The sequence below is a fragment of the Pinus tabuliformis genome, chromosome J, assembly GCF_031772625.1.
Source record: "Pinus tabuliformis cultivar Carrire ecotype Pingquan chromosome J, CPIR1, whole genome shotgun sequence".
Lineage (NCBI taxonomy): Eukaryota > Viridiplantae > Streptophyta > Pinopsida > Pinales > Pinaceae > Pinus > Pinus tabuliformis.
In genome coordinates, this window is record NC_142295.1 from 33,429,503 (window position 1) to 33,449,834 (window position 20,332).

Sequence of the window (20,332 nt, forward strand, 5' to 3'; positions counted from 1 at the left end):
AAGTCCCTCGACAGTCTTGGGTGTCTCAGCTTCATCATCAGGTAGATCATCATACATCGGTGGCTTCGAAAAATCAACTACAATAGATTCGTGATCATGATCAAAATTGGAAGCAAATGGATCACAACCACCATGAGAAAAATCAATGAATTCTTCGTCATCCTCATGATCAAATGAATCAAACAGAGGGATAGATGAAAAGTGAACAAACTCGTCCTCTATGTTTCTAGAAAAGATAGATGAAGGATAAAGTGGATCTTCAATTAGTAACTTATCCTCTTCATTGTCGAATGATGGACTAACATCCGATGAGTCCTGCGAGTGATCAACAATGGGTGCATCCATGGATGAAGACACACATGAAAAATCATGGATGGTGGGTTCACGAAAGAATCTACGAAAGAATGGAGGGGGCTCGGATGGAAGGGAGTCATCCTTCGTTGAGTGTTGATGTTCAAGTTCCCACTCATACTCTTCATGAATGAAAGTGCTTGTTGGTTGTGAAACACCAACTCCGTCAGTGGATTGTTACTCATTCACAACAAGTGAAGAGTCCAGAATGGGAAAACACAAGGCAACATCATCTGGAGGAACACCTGAGTGCAAAGATGGAGGTCAAAGAAAAGAATGCATATGGGAACTCGAAGGACTCACAACCAACTCTACGCGAAAATTGAGTGGAGTGATGTTGGGAGGGTGTGAAGGATGAACAGATGTGCAAACATAATCCTCAACATCACTGGGTGATGGTGGAACTTATGAATGAGAGGGAGGAGGACAGTCCATTGAGACAGTGCCTGCTCCCACATGGGATTGTGCAGTTCCATCAATGAATAAGGTTGAGCGAGGCTTGACATCAAGCTTTCTCTTGGAACGGGTAGATTTCTTAGGACAGTACTCAAAACGGTCCCAGAGATAAGCAAACTTCATCTCACTCCTCGGAGCTTGAAACTGCAAGTCATGGAAGCACTGCCAAAAATTAATAACAAATTCATGTGGAGCCCTCCGTTGTTGTAACAGTTTCCGGTCAAGATAGTCTGGATCAAAATGATAAAACGTGTCTTCAATAACATCACAGAAGTGCTCACATGTGTGCACAGTGTCAGCTGGTAGGCTGAGCACCCAAAAAAATGGAGATTCGTGAAGTGTGTATGCAAGAAGCAACCCGCCCTGTTTGTCAGTGAACTCATCTTCCTCATAAATCATGGAAAGAAATTTATGTAAGTGCTCAGGCCAGGCCACTTCACCTTGACCATCATATGTGTGAGTTGACAAGAGATCGAAAATCTTCCTTGACATGGAGACATCTACACAATTTCAAAAACACCTCAGGGGAAGAAGAATGCAGGGCTCCATGAAATATATGTAAAGGTTAAAAATTGGATGAGAGGACACTGCTTGTCATCAGGCCCTCCTTCTAGTGCTAGAAATGTTGACAGTGCTGGACTTGCCAACATCTCAAGGGGATCTGCCCCGTAAGAAGTCCCAATTAGACTTTATACCATTTGGAGTATGAGTCCCAACAGTGGGTCGTAAGGTATTTCCTTGACCACGATGTCGCTCATAGGTAAGTAAGATAACTCTGTCAGTAGGAAGGGTGTGATTGATGCAGAGAGTCAAGGAATGTGTATGAGAGGTTGCAACACTTAGAAGGGAGAGGAAGGTGAAGGTGAGTTCTAGGTTGAAAGGGATTAGTCCCAACTCGGCTAGGAACACACCAACAAAGAACGTGCACAACTTTCGGTGGAACAGTGCACTCGGATGCAGTAGTCACAACATACAAGGTAAGAAAACATGAACAACACTCACGGATTAGTCCGAGACGAGTGTGACAGTTGATATAGCAAGGTTCATGAGAAAGGTTTGTCTGATGTTCGGCAGAGCAGTCGACATGGACGATGACAACATTAATAACATATGCAACACATTAACAACAAGATTCATATAATTGCATAAAAATTAGTTCATACACAAGTACGTAAGTTAAACAACATATATCATTAAGGAAATCGGAACAATCCAACTACGATAACGACATATGCATGAAAATGTGATGGCTCTTATTATATAAATAAGTGTAAGTAACAATCATACAATACACCATGTAAACCTGCTAGCCCCAATAGTGGAACATTACAGCCACATCTGCCTGCTCCTCCATAGAGATGTACTAGTTCCATGCAGTGGAGAAGCCAAGGCACATTACAATATTGTCAAAGCCTTCTTCAAGATAGTCTTAGTAGAAGCTTGGCTGACCAAAATCCTCTATAATGAGTTATGAGGTACTATTTATAACAAAGGGTGGGGTGACCCTTGACATTCCCCTTTGTGACCATTCAACTACCCTCATGACTCTTCACCTACTCTATGATTGTTACATCCACTCTTAACACTTGACTTACACTTGACATGACTCAACATTACAATTCACATGTACCCATGTGAACAATGGCTTGGAAAAGCCAAACTAGACATCATTCGGACTTAAACAACCATAGAATTCCAATTGCTTGACATCCTCATGCTAACCAACAGTGATATATTGATGCCAAGATTGGTAGTCCTTGAGAGTGTCTGTGTGTTCTGCTGTGACATCTGTCTAAAACCTGAACCTTTCCTCGATAGCATCTAGGTACATTACTCGGGCTCCTCTATCCAACTCGTCTACGAGCATGCACATCATTTTATTTAGTGTGGCCGGACAAACAACATACTTGCGCATGATGTATGCACTGATAGACAAGTCTGGGATGGTGGCGGTGTGCATCAGCTCATCGAAGTACGAGTCAAGCTCTTGTTGGACCTACTTCTTAGTCTTTGCCTAAGTGAGGGTCCCAAGTGATGGGATCACATGAGTGTGCACTATAACCTCCATGCTTTTGAATACTCATGCATGGGAAGCCTGTATGGTAGTGATGATTTGCGGTAGGTATTAATAGTTCAGGATCTGACTCCAGATACATGCTTGTAGCTCAACCACATTGGCCTTCATCATATTTGGCAAATGAAGCGAGGCTTCCTTGTACTTGATCGTCCATGCTCGCATGTTATCAACAATAGTATGTATGTTCTTCAAGATGCGTACTCTTCTTGCACATCGTTGTTGCCATCCATGGAGATGAATGACTGTTTGATGCACGGTACCAAACTTGGAGTAAAATGATCACATAACTGTGTCCAAGGAAAACACTTCATCCAGTATTGTCTTCTTCATTTCAGCTCGGGAAGACATTGTCACCAAGTCTCCTCCCTACTTGGCCACCCATAGTTCCTTCACCATTCACTCATTTTCAGCTATGAGAAAACGAACACTTGAGCTAGTGGCTTTGGCATACACTCTAGTTGCATCGGCCAATGTAGTTGGATGCTTGTGCATATCAGTCAGAATCACTTACTCTTCCAATTACGAAGGGGATGTTTGGTCTTCCGGAGTTAGTACTCTCTGAGACTACACAACTCTGTGATGAGATTCATCAAAGGAGATGTTGTGCATCTCTACTTCCAGTTGACCCCCAAGGATCTCAGTGCCTCCTTGGTCATCCGAGACTTGCTCATCATCTGGATGCATAGAAGTAGGCAAGTCGACCTCTCTTTGGTGAGGCATGAGGTAAGTGTCCTGTTCCAACCCTACTGCTCCATGTATGCAGCCAACTGTTCAAGAGCCTATTCTATCTCATGAGAAAAGTCTTTCCCCTGCGAGGGTTCACCCTGTTCACCTGATGCCAGTTGTTCATAAGAATCAACTACTTGTATGGGTGTTGCTTCATCTGTCTGCACATGATGTGCCCCCTGCTAAATTTGCTACTGCTTCACTTCCTTCTCATGTTGGCACAACTCCTTTTCTTTCTAGAGTTGTTCCCTCAGCTCATGCAACTCCTTCTCTACTTCTTCCATTCTCTTCTTATCCCTTTTCCATTGTGCGATTCGCTTGTCACATTGTTGCCTCTTCTGTTGAATAGGCATAGATACTTGTTCTACAAGTGGATCTGCTCAAAACTTGTTATCTAGTGAGGCATACCAATCCGTAATGCCTAACTATGCCTTCATCGCTTCTTCTGACATGTAGGGTGGATCCTGTTCAAATATCAACCTGTACACTGGGGTGACAAGATGGTCGAACAGCCGTATGATCACTCCTCTAAAGCTGCACTTGGACAATAACTTGAAATATGTGCTCACAACAGTCTCCACCAGTGACCATGCCCACTCTAAGCCCGGAAACTTATGTCAAGCACAGACTACATCTAGAATGTAGGCGAACATGTAAATCTTTGCATGCATGCCTTCAGGTGACTGTCAAGTCTTCTTGACTTGCTCCTTCAACTGATGAGCCAGTATGCCAGACCAGTTGCATGGTCTTCTTTCTCGAACCAATTGGTCCAGTGCGACCACCCAACTCTGAGGGAAGGTCTCAGTGCTCGCTTGGCCACTCAGTTGACATGCGAATATGACCAAGTATTGGTATGCCTTCCTCAATATATTCTTTTTATAGATCTGATTAGGGGTTATCCTAAAACGAGCTGGCTCATTTACCCAATCCTTCAAAATTTCTTTGGAGTGGCCTCTGTTGTTGGGAAAGCTAAACGGGGAAGTCATGACAGTCATGGGCTCGGTCATCTGATACATCTCATTGTAATCTCATGCACAAAAGGTTGCAATCTTCGTCCCACTAACACTACTTAAGGTCATCATCTCGGGGTCAGTGTGAGAGCTGATCCAGTGAATCATGTCCACGCATGGGAATATGGGGTATCTGCATGAAATCTGGTACAAACCAGACTTATGAATGTTCACATACACCTGAGGGTCTTCAAGGTCTTCTCCAAAAGTGCTTGTGAATGTTTCATTCACCTCTTGCCACTTCATTTTGATGTCCTTACCTAGATACAAATTCTTATCTTCATAGATCGGTAGACCAGAGGAAACTTGCTCAGCTGCTTCTCTAGCTACCATACCATCAGTGTCCTAAGATCATGTTCTCTTAGAATCCATTGCGACAGATGAACACCAGAAAGATGTGGAAACAAGTAGCATGCATGGAAAGAAATATGTCAATGAAAAAAAAGAAAATACGGGGAAGGACATAACACATACCTGGGAAAATGATGAGCAAGATTGCACAAATTTCATTGGGAGGCTGAGTGACTGGCTGCCAGAACTAGAAAAAGGAAGTATGGGCTGATTGGGAGGTTGGACTAGCTGTTGGATTTGCGAAATGCGCAATCCAGTTGGGAAATTGTCTATGGGCTCAGGGACAGATTTGTGAAAATTCTTGGGCCATGCAGCCACTGCCCTCCAGGAATGCAAAAATTAGTATAGGAGGCCAGTTCTAGGCCAAAATGCACAAATATGGAGAGGAAGGTAAGCATTCCTTCTCCAGATTGCGCAATGCAGCCTTGGTGAATACAAAGACGGGCCAAGGTTGGCCCGACTCACTGACAAGCAACTAAAAGCAAGTAAGTCAATCAAATGCATAGCGACAGTGAGTGATAGCAGAAGTGATAAACCGTGCATGAAAAACATGAATGGAATATTCAACAAATAGATCAACATGGATGTGGGTGAGGTTGTTCATCGGTTGGGCGAACATCCATGCAAAACAATTCCATGCATGCGACAATAGTAAGATAGCAAGGAAAATTCAAACAGAGATAGGACAAGCTAGAATATATGTAAAAAACAGTAGGCGTTCAAATAAATCAAGCAAATAATACTCACACAAGCGAATACACAAAAAGTGACATAAATGTGAAAAAAGACAAGTTGAGGCCACTTACCTGTGAATAGCTGAGCCGGATGTGTCGAAGAGTCCCGGATGTGCTATGGGATGTTAGAGCTCCAAGATGAATGTGAATGAATGAGCTATAATGCATCGACTAAATAAGTTTGGTCTCATGACGTGCATGCCACAAATCTAGGAAAAAGCGACACTTGGAGGGAAACTTCTAAAACAACTTTACATGTAACCCCCGACTGCTAAAAATAGCTCCCTAAATCATGGGATGCCTTTTTCATGTTGTCTCTTGCTATTCCAGGAAGATAAAGTCATGCATGCATGCAAGTCAAGTTTCCTTGGTCCTGGGTGGAACTAATCAACCAAACTGTCTGTGCATGCCGTGCTCAACTGCTTGGGAAAAATGCACATTCCTAACTGTAAGCTGGTTTGAATGCCCAAGGCGATTACCGAATTTCTAGGTAGAGTAGCTAACTGCTGATGGGAAAAAATTTTCAAATCCTACTGGGAGGGTTGGCTGGTAGGATTACGGAATCCTGGAGCCCAGCAGGCTGTCAGAGAGGATTACGCAATTCCTAGAGGGAAGGCTGGTTGACCTCCAGGAATGCACAATTTTCAAGGGGAAGTTGTTCAACCTACAGTTGGACCCAGTCCGGGTAAGCAGTTTGTGAGGGGAATGGATTGACTGTGATCGATAGGTTGCCTTTGTGCGAGGAAAACATTGAAGCTTGAGTAATTGACAAAGTAAGACAAAGTGTTGTGGAAGGTTGGTAGGGAGCCTCCAAAACAGGCTAACGCAAAATTTTGGAGGGTGGTTGGATCTGCTACAATACATTGCAACAAATTACTTGACCAGATGGGCCAAGACATAGCCCATGAAGTATTGTTGTGCAGAAACTACGGTGAAGTTTATATTCAAGTATATTCTATCACAGTTTGGATGCCCAAAGATCTTGATGAGTGATCGAAGTTCACACTTCTTAAATGAAACAATTGAGGCGTTGACAGAAAAGTTCCAAATGCACCATTAGAAGAGTACAACATGTCATCCCTAGGTGAATGAAACTGTCTAATATTTTAACAAAATATTGGCGAATTCCTTAACAAAGATCTAGAATGTTAATAGGAATGACTGGGATGTGGCATATCGGTGGTTCTATGGGCATATAGGATGACTTATAATAAATTGACAAGGCAAACATCTTTTAGACTAGTATATGGAAAAGAAGTAGTAATGCGAATGGATTATATAGTGCCCAGCCTAACGATCATGGTGGTAACTGAGATGACAGATTGCGACTTCATGTGGGAAAGCTTAATGCAGCTACTTGCATTGGAGGAGGACCACTTTTTGGCTAGTTTTCATCAGCAGGTGCAGAGAGCTAGGGAAAAGGCATGGCATGATCACCACATTAAGTAGTGCAATTTTAAGAATGGTTGATTTGGTCCTAATGTATGATAGAAAGTTCAAAAAAATTCCTGAGAAGTTTCAGATGCATTGGCTAGGACCCTATGTGATCAAGGATATTTTGGATGGTGGTGTAGTTTAGCTCGCCAAGCTGAATGGGGAGTTGTTTCCTTGAAGGATTAATGGGAGTAGATTGAAGATATACAGGGATGATCCCACCCCTACAAGGATGTAATGACTATATGATAGCAGGAAAGTCTTAGTGCTTTAGGCAGTTGGAAGGAAGTAGGACTATAAACTACTTTTCCAAAGAAGGGTTTCATTGAAGAAGGAGGGCGGTGTGATGTTTAGGGAGATGGTGTAGGTGGAGAAAGCTACAACAATATAGTTGTGCCATAAGGGATGGTCCAGTGAAGTCTGCCCAAAATATGATCATTGGAAAAGCTATAGTTGATTTGATAATGATTTTTCCATTAAAGAGAGATGGAAGTGCATTTAAGGAGCATATTTATAGAAATCTGCCACCAAATTCACATCTATGAGGAGGATCTGAAGGCATTGAAGACCTTTGAAATTGAATTTAGCTATAAATATGGCATCCCTATCTACATTCAGACACTTTTCCTCTTGAAGAAATCTTGTGAGATTTTGCACCTAAGTCTAGGCCGAGAGAAGTGTTGCATGTCTGGTGAGGATTGGTAGGATGTCTACTAGGAATTTCTAGAATGAGGATTAACAAAAATCATGATTGTTACACCTCCTACACACACCATAGCTCCTAGATCGCTAAGGATGAAGCCCACAACTACAACAATGGTAGAACCAGCAGAAACAATAGCAGTGAAGAAGCAAAATAAAGCTCAAAAGCCACCATTAAGGCAGTCGCCTAGGAAGGTGCCTATTGAGAAGAGGAGCAAGGAAATGATGGACAAAGGGAAATGTGAGCAACCAATGGAGCTGGTAAACTTAGAGGATGAAGAACGTGAGGCAAGAATTGAGGACATAAGTGTCAATGAGGTCGAGCCAATCTCGTGGTTACCTCTGTATATGCCTCCGAAAAAGCCGACTGCTAAAGTGATAAAGGACCTTGATGCAGTAAAATTTCCATTTTTCACCTCTGCTACCAGAAGATATGACCTTTAACGGAGAGTTTCTGGAAAAGGTGCCACAACTATGCATGGAGGATTGGGATCTGGCGCATAGGGCAGAATTCCCTCATTTTGAGCCAAGTTAATATGTGAAGACGGTATATTATGAGGAGTCCAGTGTAATGAGAGTAGAACCAATGAAGTGGGTGGCTGGGATTGAGCACGCCGGTTTACTGAACATGTTGTATGTGCCTCATTTTGGGCGCAACAACATCAATACAATATGTGTGCGCCAGTTGCTGGCTTTGGTGCATGACAAAGCCTTATGGCTTGGGACAAAGATCCCAATTGATGATATGTTGATCAGGAGGATCACCGTGCTACCATGTGCAAGAGCAGACCCTGCCAACGCTTCTTTTGACAAGTCTCAAGAAAAGAATCTTGCAAACCAAGTAAAGAAAGATTTCAATGTCATCAAGAAGACACGAAACTATGTTGTAAGCTCAATTTCTGATAAGGTTGTCACCATTGTCGCATCCCTTCTGGCCGGTAAGATTATGAGGAAGTGTAGGTGTTGGCTTATCAGGCCCTGACCCAGGTTCGGAAGACTTTTTAGCCGAACAAATCCTATACTACCAGCCCTTTTGGCAACAATCCGCAGAGCATGGACTGAAGTCTCACTTGAGGTAGTATGGGAGGGTGCTGGAACCAGGTTTCCTCACCCTAGGGAAGTCTTGATGAGGTCTAGAGGATTCACAACCCAATCTATGCACTTATGCTATTCCGCGCAGCAGTCTAGCCTTCGCGAAGATCTGCGAAAGGGTGTCTTAGATCCTTAGTATTATTACAGTTATTATAGATCTGATTTATTCTTTAAGGTCTTTAAGCGAACATTTAATGGTTAAACCCAGAGCCCACAATCGTAAATGTTAAATATACTCATAAAAACCATAACATAAGCATAAACATTCAGATCTACGATTAGATACAAAATACTTTAGAAACACTTATCATTATTAATCTTTTGTTTAGTACAATCAAATTCCACCATGCGTACACAGCTGCAAGGGTCCGCGCACACAACTGCAGACTCTACTAGGCCTCTGCGCACACAACTACAAAGCCTACTCTTACCACTACCACCCACGACTCGGACTTACAGACTCAGAGCACTCTCGCTTTCACAAACCCATACACTTTAGATCTTTGACAAAGCTACCATTAAGAACTGCCCTTTAAACCTAGATCCTTGATCTATTTATACATTTCCATTGTCTACAGACAATGGGCAAGCCAACACATTCTAGATTAATCTCTAATATTTTAGGGTGCACTACCCTTGGAATTAACCCATTAAAATTCGTGCTCTGCGCACTTCGCGGAACCAATAACATACATTTACCCAAAATTGCGGGCTTTGAGCCCCAAAACCCTTACGTGGGGGGTTTGCTACCCAACAGCCCCCCAACACAATCATCATGACTCACCCCGAGTCACTTGATAGGTGCAGTGATCTTTGCATGGAGGTTATTCAGCAACTTTTGCGCTTCTCTTACTTCTGCAACACATTATTCTGCCATCTTCTATACTTGTTGTGCGTGAGCCTCTGATACGTCATTATCATCTTCACTTAATTCTCTGAGTTCGTATCCTGCCTGCATGTGGGCTAGCTTTACTTCGATGCTGGCGGTGACCGCGAATCCCTCATCAAGCCACGGCTGGATGTGTTCTTTAAGGACTGCTTCTTTCTGCCGAGCAGTGTCGACTTGTGCCTTGAGTGCCTAAGCCTCCCTCATATTGTCCAAGCACTGAGTAATGGCAACTATCTATGCGGCCCCCCGGACATTATCATAGTCCTGCGTCAACTCCCATGCTTCTGTTTCTACCTACTGCAGTGTTGGGTCTTCCTGCAGTGATGTGAGTGTAAGAAGGGACTAGTCCAACAATCCTGTGCAATCCTATATAGTGCGCTCCATTACTTCGAGTCCTTCTTGAATGTCATGGTGGTGCTACTCTCTGACTTTCGGTGGTGTAGGGGACTATGCTTTTAGTCTTAGCTCTGCGATCTGCAAGTTCAATTCCCATTGAATTTTGGCAGCCTCCTCCTGAGCCTTACGGAATCCTGCGGCTATATGATGAATCTTTTTGGCTGTTGGGAGTTCCGCTGGCATAGCCAGCTCTGGTACACTATTGCAAACCTCCGCCATGGCTTGTTCCAATTCTTGGTTGTGTGCAACCAAGTCATCGCGCTGGAGACTGATCTGGTCTAGATTTCCCTTTTGCTCTGTCAAAATCTAGAGGGCATGGCTTTCCCTGGCGTGGATCTCAGCGGTTACCCCATCCTGCAGCTGGTATAGGGTTTCTCTGGGAAGGGCAGACAAATTCAACCCCCAACTTCTCACGTTACCTTCGGCTTCTACTATGACGACGCCTACTAGTAATCCTAAGGTGTTCGTTGTGTGGGCGTGCACCATCTGTTCTGCTATGGATGTATTGTCTGCTAGGTTTGGTATCATCCCTCCTAGGGGTCGCACTTGTAACACTTGCAGCTGTGCTCTGAGTGCCCCCAACACAGTTGTTTGCTCTGTCATCAATTTCTCCAAAGCATTCCTAGTGATATCACGCACCGGTTCCTTTTTGGCAAGAAGACCTCCCTCCAAAGTTCTTGTTGTCTTCGTCTTTTTGCGTGCTAGTGGCTACTACTAGACACGTGATCTCTTAAGTTGAGTCGATGTTGTGGTCAGGTCCATGCATTCCTGTGTCTCCACTTCCCCTTGTATGTCCTGCTCCATGGATATTTCCTCCACAATCTCTTCAGCAGCTACAGTGATAGTCTCTGCTGCTGCCTCAGTCACCTCCCACTGTGTGGGTGTTTCCTTTTCATGGCACATTCTTTCTGCCAACTATGTAATGCGCAGCTTGAGTTCTTTCTTCCGCTACTGAGCTGCAATTTTTTCTAATTTGGCCAAGTCTAGAGTGCGCCATTCTGGAGGCCATACCACCATTGCCTCAAAAATTTCATCATCCGTTGCAATGAATGGAAGCTTTACCCATGCTCGAGTAGGATCCTTTCGCGCCCGAATATACAGATTATGCATATCCGCCTTGAACTCAGCTGTACTTTGCAACCAGTTGTATACTATCGGGGATAACCGCGGCCTGCGATTGATCCATGTTCGTATACTTGCCTCCATGAATATCCAAAACACCTTGATCTCATGAATCCTCGTGGCATCTTTCGTAGCCCAGAGCGAATTATACTGCACAGCTTCAGGTAGGTTTTTCTCAATGTCAGGAAACTGGCTGCCTTTCAGCAGCTCTCCTGCAACTAGTAAGATTGTTAGGAGAAACCATGTGTAATGGAAAGTCTTACCTTGCTCCTAGGCTTCTCGACAATTCGTCAAAAATTCATCACAAAGAAATTGTGCCTAGTTGAACTGAACTCCTTCTACGCATTGTTCCGCAAGTGCAATGATAATGGTTGGCACCTCATTTGTGTGGAATTTCCTCATGAGCTTACCAGCTAGTAACTGGGTGGCAATGTGCACCCCTCTGTCTTTGATGTTGGCTATGACATACCCTCGCTTCCACTTTTCCAACTTGTATTTAACCTTTATGGCTTCAGTGAGGTGCACGTCACTACTCATTCTGGCTATGTCTGCAGGATTATTTTCTTTAGTAGGCATCAGGGAGATTCGATGTATGAGATCAGTCGTGATGGGAATAGGTTCCTCCAACTAGAGATACCCATCATAAGACATAACAACTGTCGGATAACAAAAATTGTGATGGCCACATGTTGATAGTGGGGTATCCATCTTAGATTGAGTAATCCCGCTTGTTCCACACCCCATAACCGCTTTTGTTGTACTAATTTCTCCTTGGCTAACTGGGGAAACTTCTCACTGTCTGCGAGCTCATATTCTTCAAACTTGATATTTGGTATCCGACCCAGTGGCAGACCATCAAACCTTATTTCATCCGAAAGAAGTGGGGTCTGGAGCATACTCTTCGTGGCCTCCAGGTCCTTCAGAATCTTGGTCGTTCCTTTCCACGGAGAGATATATGGTGGTAGCATTATTGCCGAAGGTACTTGGGGAACATTTTCCTCTTCCTCATCCTGTGCTTCAATCTGAGCGATCAGAGCTTGTAGATCTTCCTCGTCCTCCTCGATTTCCATAGTGATTGCCTTACCCTTTTCTGCCATTGACAATTTACTGAATCGCGGTGATGCCCGAACTAGCCCCATAGCTTGTTTATCTTTCCAGGGTCACAACATATGTGGGGACTTTGGAATCTCTCAGGTAGTGCCCTCCTTTTCCGGCTCTTCCTAGGTCAAATAGGGTTCTTCCGTGAACCTTGCTCTAGTTCTAGACATGATTTTTATCCTAGATTCACTCAGGCACATATACATGGGTGGCTAGTTAGGGTTTTTATAGGACCATGTGAATTCAAATTCGACCCTTCCCTCCACTTCTGAGTCATTAACATCTTCCTGGCAGCAGATCTTTTCGTATCTAACTCGGAATGCTTGTCTTAATGGCCCGTCGCCTGCTCCTCTCGGCTATAAATCACATTTCTTGTCATGAATAGTGTTGTCAATGGTCACCTCCCAGCCCCTCCATGCGGCAGTGCAGCCCCTTATTTGTGACCATGATCTAGATGACAGACTAGTCCTGCGTGGAACGTCCTTTCTGCTCAGCTTTCGTGCAGACTTGTTTATAGTCTCGTGCCTTCTTTCAACTGCTTGAGGCACTGAGACTGGACCTCCTATGGATAGCCAGGTGGTCACACCCCCCGTGCGAGGCTTCCACTTCCCTGCTAGCCTGGGTTGTGGGCACCCTTCGCGTACCTTTGAATCTAGTAGCGTGTCGCGTTTTGTGCTTCCTCATTCAGTAGGGTGCGGTTGCAACCATGATAGCAAGGTCACAATTCATTCAAGTATCCTAGGAGGGCCGGTGAGGTCTGGCCCCCTTATTTTCAGATTTACGCGGCCCATTTGTGCGACTCCAATTTTTTTGTTTGTTGATTTCCTCATCCAGCCTCATGCTTTTCCTCCTTAGCCTTGCCCATTCTTCATCAAGTTCACGAAGTCTCAAGCTGCCCTGCCAAATAGCTTCATGTAATCACTGAATTCCTTCACCCAGTTTAATCAGAACAGTAGGGGTGGTGATCGGGGAAACTCTCTCCACTTTCCTGGTTTCATCCGTTCTGAGTGCAGATAGGGTCATCTTTGCATGCCTAGTTTGGTTTATGGTCTGATATGCCCACTGAAACCTTGGTACACATAGATTTTCATATGGCTACATCCCTTGTCATAGGTAGGTGCCCAAACCACTCTGTCCTAGCTGCCCAGACTGCATTCGAGGCTGAGGGTCTCTAACTCGTACATGTGGATGCCTTTTACGGTCGTGCCTATTCCACGTAATATTCCCAGGTTCTGTCCACCCTTGTGTAGCTGCTCGCGCAACACCCTTTCTTGCGCACCATGCCACTTCTACTCCATAAATGTAGTTCCCCAACGGTCTATGAATTATTCCCTATTTGTGGCACCGTCCTCTGCTGGGAATGCCCTTCCTTCGACTTTCACACGCCACATCGATCTAATCATCCTATTACAATTTAGTGTTGTAACTTCATGCAATCGATTCTGCCATCGCTCTATCTCTTCATCTAAATCCAATGTGTAGGAACTATCGCGCTCCCATGAAATTCTTCCGTTCACCATCAGATTCACGTGATCCTGGTCTTGTGCCATTATCTAGTAAATGTAGTCTAGTTCATCATCACTATCCTCATCACGCACAGGTTCAGTGAAGCGCGTTCCTTCGGTTGGATCCAGCGGAATAATTACGTGTAGTGACTTTTTCTCGAAAATCATTTTTTGCTTCTTCAGGTTGATGACTCCATTCATTTCCATAGCCCAATCTATCCCTAATAATGCGGGGTATGGGTTACTTTCATCCACAATCTTGATTACCTTGAAATTTGTCTTTGTACTCGTGCCATCAATATCCATAGTTACCCCTTGTAGTCTTCCCATAGGTACGATCTTCTGCTGATTTTCCATCCTCAATTAAATAGGAGACCACTGTAATGCGGGTACCCCCTTCTCATGCATCTGTGCAATCAACGTCAGAAAATCTACTGCTTCATGATCAAATTGATAGCAGTATGGGCAACTTATTTTGGTCAGATTTTTACAGTCACGTGCGTAGTGCTCGGGTCCTCCATAGTTATAGCAGATTAACTATCCGTGCCCTTGTCCTGGTCCCATCCCTCCTCGTCCTCGACCTCACCCTTGGAAGCCACCCCGCGCTATTGTTGCAGCTGGGTCAGGGCCTCACATTTCCATTTGCATTCGATAGGCTAGAGCCCTATCCATCATTAGTTCATAGCTTTGACATGTCCACTCATTGTGACCCACTGATCTACAAACATTATAGCATAGCTACTGCGGAGTCTGGTTATATTTCTGCAATAGGTGATAGTTGTCCGTCGCATGCTTCCCTCCTACCTGACAAATCACGCACCAGAGAGAAACGAATGCATTTGGACCTGTTAGTGTCGGTCTTGAAAGCCCTCCATCAGTGATCAAAACTCTTTGCATTTGCATTAGTAGGTGTCTCATCAGTGTCAAATTTTGCATCCCGTTAGGCATGCCATAACCCTGATGGAGGAGCTGGTCTATTTATACCCCTCTTGGCTTTGCTGGATCAGGTCATATCAGTCATTAAGCTTTTTCAAGATTGTCTTGTTTTGTCTTGAGGTCAAAGTCCTAGGTCTAGGGTTTTGGTCATTTATCTCTGCAAGGTCATGTCTTTGAAAATCCATGAGTACTTAGCAAGCCAGAGGGAGGTTTGCAAACGCGTTTCTTCGATATTTTTATCTTGTACAGTGAAATTTCACCTTGGATTTCAAAACTCTGTTTTTAAAGCCAAGGTCATTTTCTGAGTTTTTGTAAATAAGTGATGAAATTTCAAAAGTCTTCAGCGGACAAAATGCAACCCTGGTCCCCTTGCCAAGGTCCCTCAGATGATCTACCTGCAAAAAGAATCAAGTCAAAGCACTCAATGATTCAAATTCAGGATAAAGGAAACCAAAAGTCAGTGTTATAAAAGTGTCAAAGATAAACTTTAGAAAGTGGGTTTATGAATGAAATTTTTTCAAATGGAGTTTATAAAAGTTCAAATTCCCTCCTTTCACTCTCATTGTGCATCCTAACGCTTGCAAGAGAGGTTTGAGAGAGTGATTGAGAGAAAGGAGCAAAGGCACAGCGATTTTGGGCAGCAGAGAGGGGCGGGACCCGTCGAGCCAGGTGCGCGACCTGTTGGGTGCGCACGACCCATCAGAAGCTCTTCCACAGTTCAGAAAAACAACGTGCGCGACCCGTTGGGAGGGGCGCGACCCGTTGGGCGGCCTGCGCGACCCGTTGAACCGGCTTGCTGCAAACTTCAAAGAAATTTCCCAATCTCCCTCCAAATCATCTAATTTGTTCGAGGTAGGCTCTTTACACATTATTTTTGTGGTTGGTGATGAATGTAAGCCCTCATGCTTGTATTATAACCTCAAATCATGTAAGTGAAAGGACATTATATGGCTGCAATGTTAATGAGCAAACTGTGCTAGGTTTTGTGTTGTTTCAAGCTATTTTTCCCTTTGGTTTGTTTCCCTCCTTTCCCTTTCACTCACACTTATATGTTCATCTCTTTTCCCATATTATTTTGTAAATGAAATGCAAATCTTTCCCCATCCCTAGTCACTAGAAATGAAAACCCTACCCCTCTACCAAAGCATCAAAAAACAAAATTCAAAACCCTAATCCCCCTCTACCATATGCATGTGTAAATAAAAATGTTGGTAAATATGTCAGCATGTTTTATGCATGGTTTCCCTTTTTCCCCTATTAAACATGTATACACATTCCCATGTTCACTTTCATACATGTTTTTCCCATATGCAATAATCTTTGCAAATGATTTCCCAATTACAAATATGTGTTCCTATATGCATAATGATTTGCAAAATTTCCCTTTCCCTGTTATATTTATATATTCCCATTCCTTGTTAAAAGATCCCTCCCCTAACATTTCCCTCATGTCTTTTTCACCTTGAAACAGCATAGAGTTCAGCACTTTTTGCAGGCAGAGACAGCAGTTCATATTGTCCACTTTGCTCCTAAACCATGTTAGAAACCGAAAATTATGAGCAAAGTGATGACCATTCATCATCTACAGAGGTTGAGGTACAGAGGAGGCCTCAAAAAGGGGGTAAGGGTGGACATCATAAGCGAGAGGAGCCCACCTCTTTGGCAGAATTACAGGCCTGTCCTAATGGCAGTCACTTGTTTTTAGTACATGTCTTGTTATCAGTTTTGTGAGAGGATCTCTCGGATTCAACATCACAGAGAGTTGGCTCGCCTCTTTGTTTTACATTTGCATGATGGACATGTCAACCTAGCAGGGGTAGATTTTACATTGTCACCCGAGGTGATCTCACATGCTACAGGGATACCGAATGTGGGTGAGGTGTGGCCTAAGCGCAGGTTGCTAGATTTTGTTCACTTTGAGCCTTATGTCCGGCCACCATTCATGAGACATTTGGCGGGTGTTTTTCCATTCAGATTTCTCCGGAGCGAGTATGCTCCCATCATGAGGCTTATTATGCACTATTTTACCTGTGAGGGCAGATTTTCACAGGTGTACTCATATGACATTCGCCTCTTGATGCACTTCACCCGAGTGAGGATGGTGAACATCCTGGTTTTCTTCTTTCAGAACATTCAGAAGATGGTGCCCATGTTGCAGAGGAAGACCCCGGCCCAACAGTACAGGAGCTTATGTCATTATGGTTTGATTCAGCTCATAGTCTTGCATCAGTTGACACAGCAGGGTATCTCATGGGAGGAGTTTATCTCTCGTGAGTTTTTCACAGTGCCACCCCAGCCACATCATGAGGTCATTCATGAGGAGGGAGGACCATCTCAGCAGCCTGATATTCCGGTCACCCGACATGTCAGCTCCACACCTCTGGTAACCTATTAGAAAGGCCCAAGGGCCTTGTTTGCAGCAACCAGGCGAGTACTATCTCCACAGTAAGTGGAAGGGGTCTCGCCTTCATCATCAGCACAGCGAGTGTTATCTCCACATCAGGTGGAAAGGGCCTCGCTTTCTTCACCAGCACAGGTACCACAGAGGGGAAAACATCACATGATTCATGAGGGTCCATCAGGAGTTCCAGACACTGAGGTGATTGATCTTGAGGCCAGTTCTCCTAGCCGAGAGGCAAAGGAGATCATTCAACATCTCAGGGCTGAAAATGATGTTTTGCAGAGGAAACTTGAGGGTGCCCAATGGACTATCACTTACTTGGAGCAGCGGAACAAACAGCTGGAGGAGGAGAAAGCACTTGATGAGCTATGGAGGATTCATAGTGACCGAGTCTTGAACTGAAGAAGACCTGGTGATCCATTGCCCGCTGACCGAGAGTCTATGCTTATCCAGGAGAATGCACACTTAGAGAGGCTATTGGCTAAGGCCAACCAAGATAAAAAGTTGCTGAGGAACATGAAAAACCATTACTGGGCAAGAATGCATGTGTGCAAGGCCAAGATGAAAATGTTTCAAAGGTGGTTGTCCGAGGCCCTAAAAGGGAAAAAGAAGACCAATCCACTCTGTATCTTGGCTGAGGCTTCACTCAAGGATCATGGCACTCATTAGCCTAGCCACAGCTCAAATCCCAAAAAATTCCGAAAATTTTGGGTAATTTTGGCAATTTTTTGGAAATTTACAGGTTTTGGCTCCTCAACGGGTCTCACCCCCGGTGAGACCCTTTGTCATGGCAGCTCCTTTTTGCAAAAACTCAGCATTTCTAGATTTTTCATGCAAAGTTACATATGCCTATGGATGGACTTGAGTTTTTATGGAGTTTTGGGCCTCCAAAAGGTCAAAATACATGCAAAATTTGACTTTCTGCGCCTTTTTTGAACTGCAGAAAGCTGTCTTGGGAGAATTGGTTTTTGACAGGGCAAATGAACTCCAAATTCACAAATTCCAGTTGGGTTGGAAAGTAGACTCACAGACCTTTCCAACAAGACCATGTTTTCTCAATTTGGCCACCTGCAAGTACCCCAAACAGATCTCCAAAGGGGCGAGACCCGTCAGGCAGGGGGGCGCGACCTGTCAGGCAGTTTTTTGCCAGATTGCACTGTACAGCCCAGAAAACGCAGATTTGACTCAGTTTGACTTTTTGGGGTTGAAGATGATTATCTTTGATGTAATTTTTGTAACTCTAAGACACTTTTAATCTTGTTTAACACTTCTAGAAGATTCATTCATGCAATGGGTAAATATGTAATGTATGAATTGGTTTCCAAGTTTATAGAGGCAAGTTGTTTTGATTGCCTAGTTTGTAGTGCTTAGTTTAGAAGTGGTTGAAACAGCTCCTAGAAGGATGAGCTCGACCCCTAGAGGCAAGGGAAGAGGTTGGCTTACCTATATTATGTATTTTCTTAATCATTTTCAGGGCTTGGAAGGTTGGACTCTTGAGGGAGAAGCTATCATTGTATTATTTCACTGTATCTCTGCAATTTTTGGCTAAGGAAGACCAGGGTTTTGCAGTGCTCTTTGGGATTCTTGTGGACTCATGTGTTGATGGTGTGTTTCTCAATGTTCTTGTAAGTGTGTTTATGTGAATCATTTCCTTTCCTTTACTGCTGCACATTAAACAAATGAAGTGTTAAAGTAAGAATTCATGCTTGCCATGCTCTGCTTTTAAATTTGTTTAATTTCTATGTTTTCTCCTGTTTAAGGAGAATTCAAAGTATTATTTGCTCTCCTTAGCTCCTCACCGGTCTTTTCCATCCACTCACCTCAATCAAAGGCATCAATACGGTCTCCTACCTCGCCCCAAAGAACCCCCTGCAGAAACTGTGTCAGATCCCCGCACCCAAAATTGCAATTCCTCAATTTGCCACCAAAAACCCAAAAAAACCCCAAATCAACCTTTTTAATCAGTTTACTAGCCTAATATTAGTGTTACCTTGTTGGTCATCTCATCCCATTGAAGATCTGCCGAGATTGACTGGAGAGAGCCTTCTCCTGCCCCGTAGGGCTAGCTACGAGGCTAAATGGTTTGATGTAGCCTTGAGGTTTACCTTTCTTAGCCTGAGGTGAAATTTCAAGCGGTAACATACTGGCGACCATACTGGGGAGAACAAACTAATCGTTTGCTCATTGACATGTTATTTCATAAGTCTTAGACGGAGCCTGAAGATACGCCAGGTAGCCTTCGAAAACGCTCTTGTTTTACATCAGCGTTAGTAGATAAACGCTGCTTCAGTCAATCTTCGTGAGCTTGTGAATATAGCACTTCATTTGCATTTCACCCCAGTATATGTATCAAGTTCAGATCTGGTTGTTGATAGTGGACAACGATCAGACATTTGAAAGGCTGAAATCATTCACTGGCGACTCCTTCACTGAAAAATCCAGAGATCAATGCTTCATGGTGACTTCACTGCAGAGAGATCAGTGGCTTTGAGATTTTCAAGATGGATTGGATCGCAAGAAGATACGCTCCCCTGAGCCGAGATCACATCCCTGGTTTTCCAAATAAAATTCCAAAGGTAGATTGGTCAAGGAATCTGCCTATATTTAATGATGATGGTAAGAAGGATGCTGCTTTACATCTGGTTAGATTTCACATGCATATTCGCAAGTTGAAGGTTGATTTTCCTGAAGATTGCTTGATGAAGATATTCTTGGCCACTCTGGAAGGTAAAGCCCAATCATGGTATGAAAGTTTGCCGCCTGCTTGTATTTACTGTTTAAAGGATTTTCATGCGATGTTCATTGAAAGATATAAGGACTCTTATCCATCATTGAATTTAGTTCAAGACTGTTGCAAGCATGCTTATAGTTTTATTGAAAGCCTTGAGAAGTTTTATGAAGATGATAATTTCATGGATGAAGAGATCATGGAAGCATTGTATGAACATCCAATTCAGCAACATGAAGAGAATCTAGTGGATACCCATCAAGATGATCAGGAAATTTTGCAGCAGAATCAAGATCAGCAAGCTGAAGATGGTCATATGGTGGA